Genomic DNA, 19,840 nt, shown 5'->3' with positions numbered 1-19,840 from the left:
TTCATAGCCTACTGTAATTGACAACTTTTACAAACATTTAGAAAATTGTTTGAAATGACAATAGCTAAAACAGAAAATCTACATAAGCTCACAACCGAGCTTGTATATATCTGCTATTTTCTTCTTCTTTCTTTAAGACATTAATTGGCTGCAGAGGCTGGCTATTTGGAGGTCAAATGTTTTTGCAATGACACATTATAAAAATGAAATCACACCTGTGTGAAGTGAGTGGTGCAACTCCGTGTGGGGTTCCAGACCCACAGGAACGCAGCCAGGGTGCCGGCCCGGTTCCGACGAGGTGCCCGTGTCCGAAACGGTCGAGAAATGACAAAGTTACCGTGTGGGGGTCCCGGGATCCCTGGGGGTCAAAACATGTTTTGGGTCTTTTGTTTTTCATATTGTTTTACGCCCCTATATACCCTGCATGTATATGCCCTGTATGGTGAGTGGACTTGGTACTGTATCTCCCATGTGTAAGCGTGCAAATAGAACAGATCTATACAAGCTAACAACGTCGCTTGGCGATGCATTGTTAGCTTGTAGATCCCTCCAGGGCAGGCACACGCGTCGCACACACACAGGAATATTGGTCCGGTCCGGTCGAATTTCACACCAGGATGTTTTACTGCGATTAAAACGAATCGGGTGCAGATGGGTGCCCAGCACTTGTGGCTATATGTGGCTTATCTACAAGCTCAAATGCGTGCCTGTCCTGGCTGCTTTTCACTACAGTTAACGGAAGGCTGGGACTACTTCTGATACAATAATGTAATTGCCTTTGTCGCCAGATTTTTCAGTTGTGCATGAGTTGACGTCAATTGCGTGTCTCATGCTCATTGTGTGAGAGAATTGGCAGCTCTGCGAGAGACCGATTGTAACAGTTACACAACAGTAAGAAAGAATGAAACATTTTAAACCATAAATCGGACTGTAATTATCATGAATTAATGTATCCCCTAGCTGCCAGATTCATATTTAGATCTTTAGTTTAAAAACCGCAATGGCATATCATCAGTGTTGACCGTAATGGAACCAAATGAACCCCAGACAGCCGGCACTATTCGCCTAATAAACAATCAGCATCCACTATATTTCCTACTTGGTGTGAATATAAAATCAGACCAGTCTGAATTAAGTGAGTGGTGCAACAGCACCCCCTGTTGGTACCTTAAACATAGGGACGGACCAGGGGGGCAGTCAGACAGATATTTTGTGAAGCCACTGAGGAAATCGGGTTTTCCTGAAAGTTCATATAATGGCCTGTTGTGGCGCTGTCATTGGACCCAGAAAAACCCATAGCCCCATAGAAGTCCATGTATTTGGGCCCAACTTCACCTAGACTGTATTACCTTAATAAACATGGTCATGAATACTTTCTGCTTCCAGTCACTAGTTTAAAGTCTCATTTCTAATGTCATAATATTCTTTTTGGAGAATTATGGTCCCATTTATTTAAAAAATGACCATACAGTCGCGCATGTTCTGAGGGGCGTGGCTACCGTTACAGTCTATGATCGGGATTCCCCTCCCACTCGAGTCAAAATAAAAACCAACGGAGAAGAAGGGGGGAAGTCCCGCCTCGTTGTCTGGGCCAGCCAATGGCCCAGCTGGGCTAAAACGGATCTAGAAAGATGGCGACTTACAATACAAGGACTGACAGGCTTCATTTTACGTTCATGTTAGACCCGGAGAACGCTTTGTCCATATTTTTTGGGACGGACTGACAGACATAAAGATGGACATAGGGACATTGCTGTTCCTTGGAGTGGTTGCACCACTCAAAAATAAAACTCAAGGAGACAGAGTACATCAAACCAAGTATCGAAGCAGATGTCTTTTGTGTCCCTTCATTACACATGCATGCATTATAAGCCTCTTGGCTATGATTTTCACTTGCCACCGGTAAAAGGATCTGTGGCTACTTAACCAGCTGGGGCCTGAGCCCACTGTGACAAATGGCCAAAGCCATTTATTTCCCTCAATCAATACAGCTGGCTATATACCCTCCATCGTTGACTGTGTTTCTTAGAAGCTCATTTCCTGCATCAGATGATACTTTCTTTCCCTGTCTGGCTTTCTATTACACACATACCACGTGCGTACACAAGTTCATGTGAAAGGACATGCGGATCTGGCTGCCATGACAACAGGGCACATCCAAATCCAATTAAACTTCACTTCCTCCCACTTCACCAGACCGACAAATAACTTCCTCTAACCCCTTCCTCTCCCCGCCGTGTGAAAACAACTTTCTAAAACATTCAAGTTATTCATATTATCTGCATTCCAATACGGTTGATACGTTTAATTCATGTAATCAAACTGCTGGGAGGGGGGAAAAAAAACATGTTTTTCAAATTCCATCTGCGCCGACTGAAAATTAACAAAGCGACATTCTGCAGCGCAAATGCAATTTGTTTGGACACGGTGTGACAGGATATTGTTTGAACATGAGCGATAATGGCTTTAACAATATGTAATAATAATTCTCATGCATTTAAAGTGTGGGAAGGGTGGTATTTAAAGTAGTTGAGTAATATTCAACTACAGTAGCTTGAATCATTAGTTACAGTCCCATCTCCCACGGACACCAATCATACTGGATGGTATAGGTGTTCAAGAGGATGATCTATTATGCAAAGTCACGACAGGACGAGCTGCCGTACACTATGTAAAGCAGTCGTCCTGACACACACAGTGGCATATACTGTAGCTATAGCCTCTACGAGAGCTGGGCCTGTGTACTGTAGTTTCATTGCGACATGATGCAAGCGTAAAACCTCCATCTGCCGCCGCCAGGCTTCCTCTGTGTGTTAAACTGAGTGGGCATCATCAATCACTGCCAACCCCCACATGGGCACTGCCAAGCCCCCGGAGAGAAGCGTGAACGGGCGAGCAAGACGGCAGAACCAGGCTCCCTCCCCTGCCTTTACACATCTTGCCTTCAAAAGGGCCGGCCTGGTTAATGTCCCTCAAGGGCTGCCTCCGTGCTGTGCTCAGCGGCTGCTCTGGGAAAGGGTTACGTTGCCGCAAGGCTGAGCACGCGAGGCTGAACATCACATTAACACAACGAGCAAGCCGTGGGAGGTTTGCCTCCGCAGATTGAGAGGCCAGACCCGGCACCACAATTAAAAGGGAAATGATTAACAATTAGGGTGCTAGTCAGACAAGTAAACAGGCACTTTGGCATGCAACTTCTCTCACTGCTTTTGATGCATTTGTTGCGATGGGTGTGTGTGTGGGGTGGTTTGGAGCTGGTGAAGAGCACTCCAGCACTGATGATTGTTGCTATAGCCCACAGGGCTTCACAGGTTTTGGGCCTCCTACATTGCAACGCCCACACTCCATTTCGCCCTCTACTTGTTTGAGTAGAGAGAGAGTGAAAGAGGGAGAGAGGCAGAGAGTAAGGTCGTCTGTATACCGTAGTTTGTAGTGTTCTGTGGGCTCCAGTACCTCTCAGGCCTTTTGTGTTGCATACAAAAACTTGCAAGCTCCACGATTTAGCTAAGTGAAATTAATGTGGAAGTCCATATGGGCCTATTGTTTTCCTCTGGGTTATAATCCCTCAGGGATTCAGCATTGGGCACCTCTCATAAACACTATACTGTATAGGCTTCCATCCATCCAGTCAGCTCAGAATTGTATACGCTCGTGTGGTTGGACGTAAGGACGTGTTGTGTTTGGGAAGCCTGTCCAATGCTGATGAAGGGTGACTTATAAACTGTGAAATGAATCAAAAGATGCATGTTTGATATAAAAAAAAAACCTTCTGACATGTCCTGGCCCACGTCTGAATGCTGTTGCAGGTTGCCTTGAGGTTATTGCCGTGTACTTCATCTATTGTCGGCCATTCGTCACCAGAGCACAGCCATAGTCTCTCACTCACACACAGACAGAGGAAAGGGGAGAAAATAATGGTCAAGGGAGGGAAACAGGGATTAGTGGAATGAGATGCACTATATATGACAGTGAGGGACTGGGACATACTGCAAGGCCATAGACATGCAGTGGCTCAGTATAGGTATAGTGGCCGTATTGGAATTCCCGGTTTGATCCCCAGCTCCTGGCTGCTTGTCGAGGTGTCAATGAGCCCCTAAAACAACTAACTTTTCCTGCATGAGGTTGTTGCCTTGCCTTGCATGGTTGTCTCGCCCTCTGTTGGTGTGAATGGGTGAACCGTGAACGAAATGCACATTGTCAAGCATGCCATGCAATGTAACATGCACCATTTACCATTTTCACAGACAGATGGATTGATGTTACAGTAGATAGATACTAATAATATATATAGAATGAGAATGATTGTTTAAAAATAAGAACAACGCAAACTTTTACTTTGGCACATAAGGAAACTTAAGAATATCTTTGACCTCTATGCTCAAATCCAATATGTTAATAATGCAAACATACATGGATTTCACTATTTAGTGATGTGCGAACACCACAGTTGGGGCTTAGTCAGGGGAGCTATTTGAGCATATCAGGTTATGAACAGAACAAGTACTATTGAAGGCTATATGAGCCTCAAAGAACATGTTCAGTAGGAGGAAAGTGGGTACAAAATCATGAATTAATGCATTGATACTCTTGCATCATATCTGGTAGAGGGGTGGGAGAGATAGAGTTTGTGTATTTGCATTGGATATGATTTTGAGATATACTTGCAGAATCTTTTCGAAGAGTGTTGGGGGTTTGCAATATTTTCAAGAGCTGGGAAGAAAAGTCAAGTTGTTATATACCAACCCAGATATCTCACGACAGTCCCCCCTCTGTCAGGACTCAGGAATGCAGATGCACTCCTCATTTTCTGCCACTGTCTGAATACCTACCTCTTCAGAATCTACTTCGCCCCCTAGCACTCCCATTTCTTTTAACCCATTCTGACCTGAGATCAGATTCATACCAGGTTTCCGCCGGACACACACTGGTCTGATGAACCCATTCTGATCTGAGATCAGATTAAAAAAAATGTCTGTCGCTCTTCGATTTTTCAAAAATAGCAGACCTACAAGCTCGTATCGCGCCACTCGGTGGCGCGATATGAGCTTGTAGATCTGCTATTTTTCAATAGCTAAAGCATAACATGATGCTGACACCAAAATGGGTGCCCGGTCAGAATGGGTTGGAGGTGCAGTTTGTTTGTGGTGAGAACGCTACCAGTAGTCTACCAAACTCAGGAGATTTCGCAAAGTAACGCCAGGATTTTCAGATTTGTTCCAAATTAATTAAAGACATTATTATTACCATATTAGGACATGCACATACGTAAGCAGAAAGGCTGTAGGCAATAGTGTGGCTTCATCTTGGAACAACAACACCTTGTGATTTGTGCTGCTTCTTCCACAAACTGTATACACAGTATAATATATAACCTAATATTATAACCTTCTATCAATAGACTGGACAGGGGAACAATGTCATTTATTAGACTCTGAGCAGGATTTCCCCCTTTGAAATAGCACAAATATATTTCTAAATATCCAAAAATCATTACCTGTAGCCCACCCCAGTCTATAGGCCTCAACCCAGGGTTCTTAGAATAACAGGCTCAGGTAACTGATGTGGAAATAAACAACCACTGGGCTGCTGACTGCATTCTGACAGAATCCTCACCGATGTTGCCATGGATGCATGCATGGCTACTTGGCCCAAATAGAATCCCTGTGCTAACCGAGAAGAAACTAACAGAGTCAATTCACACAGATTTGTGTAATAACGCTGCCCATATAAATCAACCCTGTGGCCATTGTGTATAATGTGGTCAATGTGGCCAGAACCTTTTTGTAACCTAATCACCTCATATAGTGACAAGTACGGTAGGCTATTGAAGTGGGAAAACAAGAAAATCAAGAAACGGGTGATTGGCTACTAAATTGAGTTTGCCCAAATTAAATGTATAGGTCACCTACAAAGACCTACAGAGATCTGACTAAGACAGGGATTTTCAAGAACAGCTGAAATGAAAAGGTTTTTCACACTTTGTGTCCTCCCATGGGGAATGAGCTGGCAGGAAGCAAAAGTGCAGGCCCAGAAGAGAGTGAGAGTCAAGTAAGTCAAGTCAATCATCACACTTGGAAATTCCAAGTTGGAATTGCAGTAAGATGAAACTTGATTGTGAACTGCCTTATTAGAGTGTTGTTTCCTCGCGCCATAGCCCTGGAATGCATACACCGGTTATGCAATACCCGTTTTACCAGTTGTACAAACAGAGAACTATTGGTAACCATAGAGGTACTGAGGGGAGGTACTGCTCCCCTCAGTGTAGGAGTTCACTAACTTATCGTGTGCAGAGTTAGCTCCCTAAAGAGCTCCCTCCATCTAAGTGTCAGACCTGAACTACCAACAAATAGAGCAAAAATGTCTGACGTAATATATGCATCCTCCTATGCATATCCTCCCCCCTCCCCCCATTCTGAATTCCCATAGACTTGTTTAATATCGCGTCAAATAAGAACTGTGTTCTAAAAATGAACAAATGATCAGTGTGGTTTGACTCAAAATGGATAAGCATCAACTGACGGCGAGAAAATGTTACCGCCGCCGAATTTGTAGCCTAATGTTTTGTCCAGAAACAGACTATTATTTTTGGACCACAATTCTTATATGAGACGATTGTAATAATATGTCCCAATGCTGCTATACTTCCGTGACCCAGGGGATGAACAAGTGACGTCACGTGACAATCCTCCTTCAAGGAGGTCCCTTTTGGGGAGTTCACATTGAGGACAGAGTACCGCAGGGCACCATCACATCCAGCTGCAGAAGTAGGCATAAGTCACGGGAGAGAAGCCCAGCTTGCCGCATCAAAAGGCCCAAGATGGGCACGTGAGAAGTCGGCACTATATCTACTGTACCTAAATAGATTTTGGCTTAATCCATTCTGACCTGAGATCAGATTCATACGAGGTTTCCGCCGGACACACACTGGTCTGATGAACCCATTCTGACCTGAGATCAGATTCTAAAAAATGTCAGTCGTTCTTCGATTTTTCAAAAAATAGCAGACCTACAAGCTCGTATCGCGCCACTCGGTGGCGCGATATGAGCTTGTAGATCTGCTATTTTTAAATAGCTAAAGCATGACATGATGCTGACACCAAAATGGGTGCCCGGTCAGAATGGGTTAAAGGCTTCTGAACTGTACAACAATTGTTTTTTAGTTTTTTTCCCCCCCATATTCATAAGCCATAAAAATGGATGAGTTTCTGTAAAAAAACATCATTAGATTCACACACATGCAGGGCTCAGTAAACAGATCACTCAATTAAAAGAAGGGGAGTGAGAATTTCTTTCTTTTTAATAAAAAACTAAATGGCCAAAGAGAATTTCCTATTTGAGTTCAGGTTTCTTACAGATGGTATGGTTAGTTTGGTTACAGATTGTAATGAGTTGAAAAGCTCTTAGGTGTTTAAAGATGAAAGTGACTATGATACTTGATAAGGCCTGGAAGTATAAAAAGGTTATTTCAGAGAAGTTTCGGATTATATTAACCTTTATTAACCCCCCCCCCAGTACCTTATTATTGATAGTGTAGTTGTTTACTCAGTTGTTTACTCAGCTACCAAGCTAGAATGCAATAAATAGTTGATGAATGTCTGAAAACAGACGTTGGAAAGAGTGACTGATGCATGCTAGATGTTGAGTTGAGTTGAGAGTTGAAGAAACGATACAACAAATACAGAGTTGACAACTAACAGTAAGCTCTATAGACGCCAGTCTACCAGTCTATCTCAAAGCAGTCCAATGTCTTGTCCAATTTCTTACCAGAGCTTGTAGAGACTTTGTTGGATTTCCTTTTTAGTCGTGGCCTGTTTACTTCTCTACCATCTGCTAAGAGAGTTGCTGCATATTATGTACTGCACTCATAGTCATCGTCTTGTAAATTCAGCTCCTGACATCTGCAGAGAATTGTCTCTCGACAGAAATAGACCTTTTTTTGTTTTGTTTTTTGTTGCTTCCTCACAACAAAGTGCCTCCATATCAAAACCACAATGAGCCTACCTTGAAGTTGGAGCCATATATAGCAGTTATGCAAATGAGGTTATGTTGACTGGCACATATCAAAAGCCTTCAGGAAAAGACAAACAAAAACATGACAGCCAAGAAGCTTTATCATGAAGAATCAAGTGAGACAAGGCGGTCTCACTTTGTTCTAAGTCGGCATGGAGCATTGTGGAATCAACCAGGGGTTGAATTCATGGAAACAACTGCATTCCTCATTATGGACTTGGAAAAATGAATGCTCCGGTGAGTTTGCTCCACAGCTGAACACAGCTCTCGATCGCCCCAACCCCCCTGTAAACCTGTATGCATTTTGAAGCAAAAAAAGAAAAGTTTTTCTAAATCAATATGTAATAGCACAAGATTTAAAAAATACTGTGCCGGTACATTGCACAGTGGGATCAATATAGAAATGCATCTATTTCACAGCAGGGGAGATGGGAGGATAGATCAATAATAAGCAAATTTCCAGAAATTGAAAGAGGCATCGACTATTTAATTAGCCATTTTTCCTCAAAAGGTGCATCAGAGGGGGGGGGGGGGGTCTGAGTGGCACAGGGGTATAAGGTTCCTGCCAAGCACTGTGGGGGGCTTGATTGCTCCACGGTGCCTCCGGAAACACATGTTTGGCTCTGTTTGCGGGTGGGCTGCAGTCAGACAGGGGTGAGCCATTTCTTGTCACAGCAATATAGGGACTCCTACAAGCCTGTTTGTTCAGCAGGGACCAGAATTGGGTGGGATATAGAACCATGCCTCCACTTCCATTGCACCTTCCTGGTAAAACTCCTCCTGTCAGATGAAAAGAAGCAATTCCCAGTGTATCTGAGGAGACGTGGTTGTAGTAGAGTAGTGTGTAGTAGTGTGTGTGTGTGTGTGTGTGTGTGTGTGTGTGTGTGTGTGTGTGTGTGTGTGTGTGTGTGTGTGTGTGTGTGTGTGTGTGTGTGTTTGTGTGTGTGTGTGTGTGTGTGTGTGTGTGTGTGTCCTAATATAGAAGAAAACCAAAATGAGTCTAGCAAAAGTAATGTCCCATGTATCAGAGTGCATGAGTTAAATGTGTAACTTTTTTTTTCTTCCAGTTGCAATTGATTAGAATCCAATGTCCTTGGGTCCCCCCCGGTACATCCAGACCCCCCAGGAACCAGAAAAGTGCTATAGTATAATATACTATAGCACTTTTCTGGTTTGGACAATTTTTAGAAAAAGCCCCAAAACACTATTATAGTGTTTTGGGCCTTTTTTTTATGTCTTTTTGGATCACTTTGATGGCAGAAACTCTCCTCTAGGTGTAACAGGTGTAGCAGAATGAAACACACAAGATTAAAGATAGAAATGGCTGTACCGCACACATGTCTGTAGAGCAGAAGCTTCGGGGTTGGCCAACCTGCTACACAAAAATGAAGAGAAAACAGATGAATCATGAGAAAAAGAAAAACCCAACAGCCTTGATCCTCAGTGAGGAAACCAAAACAGAGCGAGAGAGCGAGAAATGCTTACAGCAGTGAAGCTGAGTGACGCATGGGCTACAGTATGAGCATTTGACTCTTTCTTATGATGCCTCCTCTCTCATGATTTATTTACGTAGAGGTGTCTCTGCTGACCTTGAGAGCTGCTTCGGCATAGTGCTGATGATGTACGGGTTAACTTGGGATTAGGGGAATAGGAATCTCTCAAGCTCCTTGGAGGGATCCTTTTCCATCTGACCTCACACAGTTTTTTTAGGCGTGTGCTGCTACGGTGATCAATATCCACCCCAGGTTCATGTGAGTTTTCACAGCGACAGAAAAGGCGTAGAATTGTGGATAGAAAAGTTTTGATTGAACCCACCAGGCCCACTGAACAGTCTATTTGACAGACCATACAGAACAGATGTGAGTTTAAAACTAAAATATAAAAGTCTTTCTACTACTACAAACTGTCTTTATGAAAATAGCATGATAGTGGCTTTTCTCCACATAGTACAGTACTGCACTGTGTATTATTATGACCACATGCCAGAGTACAGTCATGGACTCATTTATATGTATGTAGCCTTCAATCTAAGAGTTACCCAGCCTGGCGAAGCACCATTTTCTAGTTTGTCATCTCATCATGGGTATTTTTTAACCTCCCTGCCATTTCTAGATACTGTATGGCCACACATTGTTAAAGCCTATAGGTGGTGTGTTATTCAGATTCTTCACATCCACTTCCATTCAGAAAGGATCTCTTTTCTGTCATTTTATTAGATGAATGGTAATCAACTGGAGCAGGCTTTCATATAAATCCCCATCAACAGCCATGGGGTGGGGTATGTTCCAAAGCTACTAAATCAATGTATTCACCCATAGATTTAAAATATTCAGATGCGTTCCTGAGGCTACAAAGCAATGAAAACCTATTTACTGGGGCTTGGCAAGCACACCTTGCATCTTAATGGGGCAAAAGATGAGGGTTTACATCTGTACCTTTGGCCTTAAAACATATCTTCTTACTGCGCCATAGGTCAGGAACTCAGGATAATGAACTACACAGAATTGCGTCACAACCTGGATATCTAAGAATCAAATTGAAAGTAGTTCATAGGGACCATATGGTCCTAACCTTTCACCCAATAACCCATTCTGATCTGAGATCAGATTCATACGAGTTTTCCACTGGACACACACTGGTCTGATTAACCCATTCTGACCTGAGATCAGATTCTAAAAATGTCAGTCGTTCTTCGATTTTTCAAAAAATAGCAGACCTACAAGCTCATATCGCGCCACTCGGTGGCGCGATATGAGCTTGTAGATCTGCTATTTTTAAATAGCTAAAGCATAACATGATGCTAACACCAAAATGGGTGCCCGCCCAGAATGGGCTAGGGAAGAATGAACTAAATCTAAAATCACATGACTCAACTGTACCGTAGCAGCTGATTCGATTTCATCACTACTGGTGGAAAGACAGCTTACATTGCAAAAACCCATCTCTATCTCAGAAAATATTTACAAGAAACTCCAGGAATATATGAATCAGTTTACAGTGGTGAATACAAATCACGCCATCACCCTACAAAACCAAATAAGTGAAATCCTATGCAATCACTTGTCGTCATTTACAGTCATCAACTCGGCAGACAGCTCGACAAATCCACGAAAGGAATATTTCATATAAAATAAAATAAAGATGCTGGGAACCGTGGCATATTTGACAACACAGTGTGCTGTGAGACCACAGACAACAACAAAAACAGGTGTTGACATGCACATTTCTGTCACTGTTACAGAGAAATAGCTTATGCTGTACCCTATCTTGTCACAATAAGCACTCACAATGTTATCCACCATCTTAAATACAAGCCAGCATATTTACTGCATTTTAAGTACAATATAATCAGGGTGGGGTAAGTTGAAACTTGGGACCATCATTTGCTCTGAATTAGGTAATTGCACTGCAGTTAGAGCACCCTTGTTTTTATATATATGGTTTCTTGTGTTTACAAGTGTTCCATCTCTTGTGGTGCACAATCAGGACAAGGGAGTCCGATAATCTCAGTGTTGATTATCGGACTGGATTATCATGTTGTTGTGCATGTCTGACCCACTCAAGGCTCACATTAATCATGCAACACAGAGGTGAAATCTCTCATTATGCAGTGTGTAACAATTGGATGTTTTAATAATGGCACAGACATGAACAATCTTTGTGGTCGGCAATCACTCTTCAAATGACCCCAGGTCCTAATCAAATGGCCACGAGGGGCACAATCAGGGACAATGGTCCACTGTTCTTTACGGTGTAATCGGGGCAAATGTGTGTGTGTGTGTGTGTGTGTGTGTGTGTGTGTGTGTGTGTGTGTGTGTGTGTGTGTGTGCTCTTCAAACAAAATTTGTGCTGTTTTTCTGCTATTGGTGAATGGAGTGGAATGGTGGTGGAGTGGCTTGGTCCTCCACTTATATTAACTTCTGTTGCAGTGTGGCTGATGGTCTTGGCTCTGCAAGACGACGGGTGAAAGAGCACTGGTTAATGAGGTCTCGAAGGGTTCGCAACCTCCCAAAATGATACAGTACCCCTCACATATACACAACGTACACAGACTGTGCAGAATGATGTGCAAACAAACAAACACGCGCGCGCGCGCACACACACACACACACACACACACACACACACACACACACACACACACTATACTTCCCGCCCACTCACGTATCTCTGCGATTGGCGCTCACTGTTGCAGGCAGCAGACTGAGCAGAGGTTACATGGAGGACAGTGGTAAGAGTGGTTAGGGTCACAGTTCTCAGTGTGATGAGCGCACATGGTGGGAAAGCCTATTGTTCATTTCATTCTTATTTGAAATTGGTGCTTGCTAACGGGGCAAAGAAGCACGTTCTCCTTTTGCCCTTTGGAAGACTCTTGATTGGCTCTGGAAGAAGAGGCTCTTTTGGGAGACTATCAATCATATCAATCATATCGCTCATACTTTTACTTCCAACATTCAAATGTACATTAACACTCCAATGGACGATAGTGCGTGAGTGTGATTTAATAGATTTCCCTTTTATGTGTATTAATGGTTTTATTATGTTTGACAAAATGACCTTTTTGTGCAATCTGTTAACCCATTCTGAACGGGTGGTGTCAGCATCATGTTATGCTTTAGCTATTTAAAAATAGCAGATCTACAAGCTCGTATCGCGCCACCGAGTGGCGCGATACGAGCTTGTAGGTCTGCTATTTTTGAAAAATCGAAGAGCGACTGACATTTTTTTAGAATCTGATCTCAGGGCAGAATGGGTTCGTCAGACCAGTGTGTGTCCGGCGGAAACCTCGTATGAATCTGATCTCAGGTCAGAATGAGTTAAATTCTGTCCAATGAAGAGCTATATACGTTGTATGACGCGAAAGGGATAATTGCTGGTTCTACCAGCTCATATAACCTCTCATGGTGCAATGCGTTGCTTTTAGATCTGCAATTTGTTTTATTTTCTTTTGAAGTCTTTTGAATTGTCTCTTCAGACAACTCCCACATTTATGCTGGCATAAAAGAAAATAGGGTTCAATCATACACCTATATTTTACAATAAATTATGGACCCTCCCAATTTCCACATTCGTTACTGAAATCGAATAGAAATAATGCTCTAAATGACTAGGTTTCTCTGTGTGTCGAAGTGTCCTTGAGCAAGACACTTAACCCCCTGAATCAGTGGTTCTCAAACTTCTTTGTGTCAGGGACCCCTACATTAATGTGTATTTGGCCGTGGACCCCCATCTGTAAAGATTTAGTGCCAATTAAGGACCCCATTAGTGGTGTTAAAAATGTAATGAAATATATATATTCAAACATTTTCAAAGAATGTCACGATTGTTTTGAAAATAGATGACACTCTGAGAACCCCTGCTTTAGACCACGTTACGTACCACCATAACTCTAAGAGTGTACAAATGGAACCAAATGGACCAAATGGAAAGTTTTGTTCCATTTGTACACTCTCAGAGTTACAGCCACATCAGTGTCTATTTGGTTCCTATTCTCAACTATCCATCATTTAACTGGGGACCCCCTGGAACCCACTTAAGGACCCCTGCATGGGTGCCCCCGTACTCCACTTTGAGAAGCACTGCCCTAAATGCTCCCGATAAGCAAGTTGTTGCCTTGTCACACCATTGGTGTGTGAATGGGTGAGAGACCCTTGGAGTAAGGTGATATAATGCACAATTTCACGTTGCTGTCATGGCACTGTATCTTATACACTGTATCTTACACTACACCTAATTGATTAAAGTTTAATAGGGCGAGTCGTTTTAATTGTTCCTCCTTCAGACATGACTGGTGTAGAAGAAAAAAGGGAAATGCAATGCCTCGTCACATTATGACTTGAAGTTTGGCCGTGCGTCAGTGGTCACTAATGAGTTGGCACTGTCAGTGGTATGAACCCTAGCGGCCGTGCTGAAGCATGTCAGTAGGAATAGGAATAGGACTAGTGAGCTGGTAAGAAAGACGAATGGGAAAACGAGTGGGAGGAAGAGACGAGGAAAGCGAGAGGGACAGAGAGGCAAAGCGGAAGTGAGAGAGGAAGGTTAGAGAGAGAGAGAGAGAGAGAGAGAGAGAGAGATGGGGAGAGACACAAAGGGAGAGAGAAAGAGAAACCAAGTGTGCATGAGACATTAATCCATGAACAACGAAGGCCTAATGATGCTTGTTTGAGATGTACACTTCTCTTGTTGTGGGTTTTCACAGCACCTTCTCAGATTATCCTCGCGTCACACACTGTCAGCACAGCAAGATCACATTGCATAACTCGGCGTGGCATCGGAAGAGAGAGGTATTCTCTTTCAAACTGTCACTAAAAGGACGGGCACTGTTATTTTTTCCCCTCCTCCCCTGCTGCTCCATGCTCCTCCTCTTCTTGCTTGCACCACCCTCCCTCATCCCTTTTGACCCCTCTCCTTCCCATCTTCTCTTCCCTCCTTCACCTGTCCTTCCTCTCTCCTTTATTTTTTACTCTCCCAACCCCCCTTCCCTGTTCCTTTGTGTTACTGCTCCCTCCCTCCTCCACCTTCTTCCCTTTATTCCATAACCGTCCCCTCCCTCTGTCCCCCCCGCTCTATGCCCCAGCTAAGTAACTCAACGGCTCCCACAATGACAAACGGTCTTTTGAAAAGGCCGGCCCGTCAGGCCCCGACGGCATGACGGAGAGCCTCTCTGAGACTGATGAAGGAAAAACACACTCAAGGTAAAGGGAGACGAATGCACGGGGGGAGAGAAGGCTGCAGAAGGATGAAGATGAAGAGGGAGGAGATGGGAGAGTCCTCTGCGGAAGGAAAGAGACGTGAGTGGATTTCTCGGACTCCCTCAGTCAGTCCTCACATCGCTTTGTTTTATGTCACGCTTAATTGACCTGTGCGATTAAGTGCATAAATTAACCTGCAGAGGAATCAATGAATTCATCAGACGGTCACAGCCAGTTCAATCAATCCATTTACTTTTATTTTTTATCCACAGAGAACCACAATGGAAAGAAGCCCCTGTGCTTTATTGTGTTTTCGTCCTCTGTGATTCTTAACCCATTCTGACCTGAGATCAGATTCATACGAGGTTTCCGCCGGACACACACTGGTCTGATGAACCCATTCTGACCTGAGATCAGATTCTAAAAATGTCAGTCGCTCTTCGATTTTTCAAAAATAGCAGACCTACAAGCTCGTATCGCGCCACTCGGTGGCGCGATATGAGCTTGTAGATCTGCTATTTTTAAATAGCTAAAGCATAACATGATGCTGACACCAAAATGGGTGCCCGGTCAGGTTAACCCACATGAACCCTATAGCCAGGGGTGCACACAAGCGGTGTGCCAGTGCGCATGCGTCGTCAAAAACGTTTGGTGCGCGGTAGATCGCATTTGCTCACCATGCTGAGAGACAGGGATTTAGAGAATGCTGACAGGCATTCAAAAGGAACTCAAATGAGATGTTAACGTCCTGTAAGTAGACTTACAGAGAAATAAAACTATAGTGTGGACTAATCATTACAAGTGGTTCTCATTTTGATGAGGCAGTTTCTGCACAGGAAGACCGTTTCACTTGTAAACAAGCTACGAGGGATGAGCTGTCAAAGTGCATGTTTTACAATATGAAAACTGTCACTTAGACAATGTAGGTTACACACGCTGGAATTAAACATGGAACCTGCAGGCAGTAATTATTGGACGTTTGTGGTTGTGCTAATGATAAACGGACAGGTGCTGCCAGTGGGATTATACTGCTGCATTGAGTACGCCGACTGCCTTCAAAATATAGGCTATAGAATACCGGAGGTGTCTGATCGCTTTTACTTTGAAAGCCATGAACCGGAAACACTTTCCTAAAAAAGTTGACTTTACAAAGTGACCTCAACATCCCCGATCATCTTAATATATTGTTTTACGCTCCAAAAAGCGTTCATATTTTGCGGGAGAGACGGATGAGGAGCAGAAAATAAGCGCCAGCATATCGCTCTATTCATCACCACGGAGAGCGCCCTGGATTAGGAGCTACGAGTCATTCTTTCCGTCTCGCTAACGTGGGAGTCAATAATAAACTAATAGTTGCACTGAGCGTTAGCATACGGCAAGCGAAAAGCGAAATGCCAAAAAAATAAATAGGAAAAATTCTGAATATTAATATCTCGCCCCGCATCGCTGGGATGTCGCTAGGACGTCCTCACACGTCATTTGAACTCTACTCTACTCTATCCTATGACGTTCTCAGGCGTCCTACGTGCTGTAAGTGTTAACGACGACACTGTCTGTGATAGGTGTACTAGTGTAGCTTTGCATCTGTTGCATCTGCCGCTGTGAATGCAGCATAACGTTGTGGCAGGATACGAACGTCTGTACCCCCCCGCTGTGCGCACCAAACTACATGGGCAGGTGCTCCTTTGAGCACTAGCCCAAAATAATAGTGTGCACCCCTGCCTATACAGTAGCATCCCTAGTCTCACCATGTCATAATTGGTGCACAGCAGCACATTTGGTGACAATTGGTGAACATCTGGTGAAAATAGAAGATCCACAAGCTCGCAAAGCATTCACACTGGACACGGTGATCTTGTAGATTGGCATTTATTTTTTGACTGAGATTTGGAAATCGGGCCCCTGGTCAACCAAGTGTACAGATAAGTGGTTAATGTACAGTATGACTGCAGTTCAGTGTTTAGCCCATTCTGACCGGGCACCCATTTTGGTGTCAGCATCATGTTATGCTTTAGCTATTTAAAAATAGCAGATCTACAAGCTCGTATCGCGCCACCGAGTGGCACGATACGAGCTTGTAGGTCTGCTATTTTTGAAAAATCGAAGAACGACTAATTTTTTTTTAGAATCTGATCTCAGGTCAGAATTTGGTTAATCAGACCAGTGTGTGTCCGGCGGAAACCTCGTATGAATCTGATCTCAGGTCAGAATGGGTTAGGGGATGAGATGTGCATGTCGCTATAAAAGAGTCGTCAGCAAAACCATAATTTATGGTACAACCTGGTTCTTCCACTGTGACATTATTTGATCACTTGCGGTTACCCATGGCAGTAAACTCCACAGGCGAACCATGCTTTACCCCATGTGCTGTTTTGTCAAGGAGTTGCCTGTAGATTGATTGATTGATTGCTATACTACACTACGTACAGTTCAGCTTGTGCTCAGTATTGATATATGGTTGATAATAATTGCAAGAAAGAAAACTGTCCAAACTGTCCAAATTGAGCAATTCAGACAATTATGTTGCCTATATTGAAATAGATTTTCTTTTCCTCAGTGTTATTTTTTGTTCTCTTTTGTTGTGTGGCCCCTGAATGAAAGAAAGATGAGCTTCAATGAGCTTCTCTCTTGGAACAGCAGGATATCTGACTGCTGAAAAACAAGGACAGACGCCGTATAAACGTATTGTCATGGCAGCTCTTTAGTTTACTTTCTATATCCTCAGTCTGCGACTCTGCGTTCTGCATTTGGGTTCACTCACTGTCACTGCCTTGACACATTATGTTGTCAAAATGTTTGAAAATGAAGTTATAGTTGTGGTGTTTTATTGTCAACCAATGACTGGAGACTATCTTTTCCCTAGCTGTCTGTCTGTCTGTCCGTCTGTTCGTCTGTCTGTCTGTCTGTCTGACTGTCTGTTCGTCTGTTCGTCTGTCTGTCCGTCCGTCCGTCCGTCCATGCGGGCATGTACGCGTGCCTCTGTGTGTCTGTGAACAGCTAATCTCCGGCACCAATGAGACGATTGGTGCGAAACTTTGCACGCACAACCGAACCTCTGTTGCATGTGATCAAGGCTTATTATGTCAGATTTTTCATATTCCATTCACGATTTTGTCCAAAATGCAACACACATCGGTACACGTGATCTCTGCTGTTATATATTATCAAGACGTAAGTTAGATTTTTCAGATCCCGTTCCAAGTGGCTATGACTGCCTTCCAAAGTTTATGGGCCCTGCGTGGAGACCCCGGTGGAGACCGCACTGCTGAGTGAGAAGCACACTTTTCTTTTCTTTCTTTCTAAAAGCATTTATAACATATTATAAATGTGTTATAATTGCTTCATAACCACACACATTTGTTTTTGGGGGCTTTTTGCATTTATTATGATAGTATAGTATAGTGAAGAGAGAAAGAGAGAGAGAGAGGAAACAGGGAAAACCGGCAGCAAATCCATCACCGTACTCGGGAATTGAACCAGAGACACACTGTCAATTAAGGCATCATATCAGGGCCTATTTGATACCGGCTTTACCCCCAATTCTTAACCCATTCTGACCTGAGATCAGATTCATACGAGGTTTCCGCCGGACACACACTGGTCTGATGAACCCATTCTGACCTGAGATCGGATTCTAAAAATGTCAGTCGCTCTTCGATTTTTCAAAAATAGCAGACCTACAAGCTCGTATCGCGCCACTCTGTGGCGCGATATGAGCTTGTAGATCTGCTATTTTTCAATAGCTAAAGCATAACATGATGCCAACACCAAAATGGGTGCCATGTCAGAATGGGTTAACTATAGCAGACAGATAGGCCCTGACCAAACTCACATACACCAAATGCAAGATACCACCAGTGGTAATATGTGCCACAAACACCAAGCGGGCCTCTGTAAAAACCAAGATGTTCTGTATACTATACAATAAGAAATTGACGCAAAAAGTCAGGAGGATTGTTGAGATTCTGTTCTGGACTTTGAACCATGCCCTGCTGGGAGAGAATATTTGGCAGCTATTGCAAAGTATCACAATATTTAAATTGAAAGTGCTGATACCTGCAGATACCGTCGTGTGCCTGACCTGAATTTGCTGTTTGTATCGGGCCAACTGTGTGGGACTGACTTCCCACCTCTAAAACATTTCTTTCATTTGCCCAGATTTCTCTTTGCAGTAACATTTTCCACGGATTTTGTAAACTGCTGATTTTATTTCCGAACTCTGCAGAACCATGCATATACAGATGCATTACATCAGCTACTGTACAGCGGGGAGAGGAGAAGGAGGAGGAGGCCTTTGCCTCGCACCCAAGTCACACAATACATGTGGGGCTTATTCGGCATATGAATTCAATTTTCATTACCCCCCCCATCTCCTGTAATAAATGCAGTGTGAATCCTGGGAGGCCAGCGTGTGGCAGCGAAAAATAAATCTGATACATGAATAAACGATGTCCCTGGGGGTGAAGGCGGGCTCCTCCTTTGTGAGGAAGATTGACTCCACCAAGATGGGACACGTCAGCCACAATACACGGAAACAGAAATAAGGCGCTTGCTTGAGCGCGCACTTTTCTGCTGCGCGACCCCATCCCTCGCCACCACCTCCCTAACACCAACGCCCGACCACCAACGTCTGTATATCAGGGGTCAGAAATGCTGATGGTCCACAATTTTCTTTTTTTAATAAGACCATGGTCCAGTCTCATGCGCACGCAAATACAATTGCGGGTCGATGGCCACCCCTCCCCTTGAAACAACTATGCCTGTTTAGTACAGTCAAACCAAGCTTATACAAACCGGGTCCCATCCCCAACCAACCGATACTGGGGTGGCAGAGTTGACAAATATCCATTATTCACCTCCAAAAATCAAATTTTGTTCATTCAACTGAATGTCTGAATGTGTCACTGCTATAGTGAGCCAGTCAGCGCGACATTGTCACCGTGACATTGCTCGGCATTGAGCGAATACAACGGAGAATTCAACTCGTGGTTGCGATGACTTTTTCTTCTCTTCTCTTCTCTTTTTCTTTTTCTTTTTTTATGTTTTTTTGTGGCTTTCGCCATTATTTTATATTTTTTTTATGGAGGGACAGACAGTCGGCTGACAGGAAATGGGGAGAGAGATGGGGGGGTGACATG

This window comes from Protomyctophum parallelum, assembly GCF_964188405.1.
Source record: "Protomyctophum parallelum genome assembly, chromosome: 3".
NCBI lineage: Eukaryota > Metazoa > Chordata > Actinopteri > Myctophiformes > Myctophidae > Protomyctophum > Protomyctophum parallelum.
The sequence above is the reverse complement of the archived record's forward strand: the minus strand, read 5'-3'. Positions refer to the sequence as shown.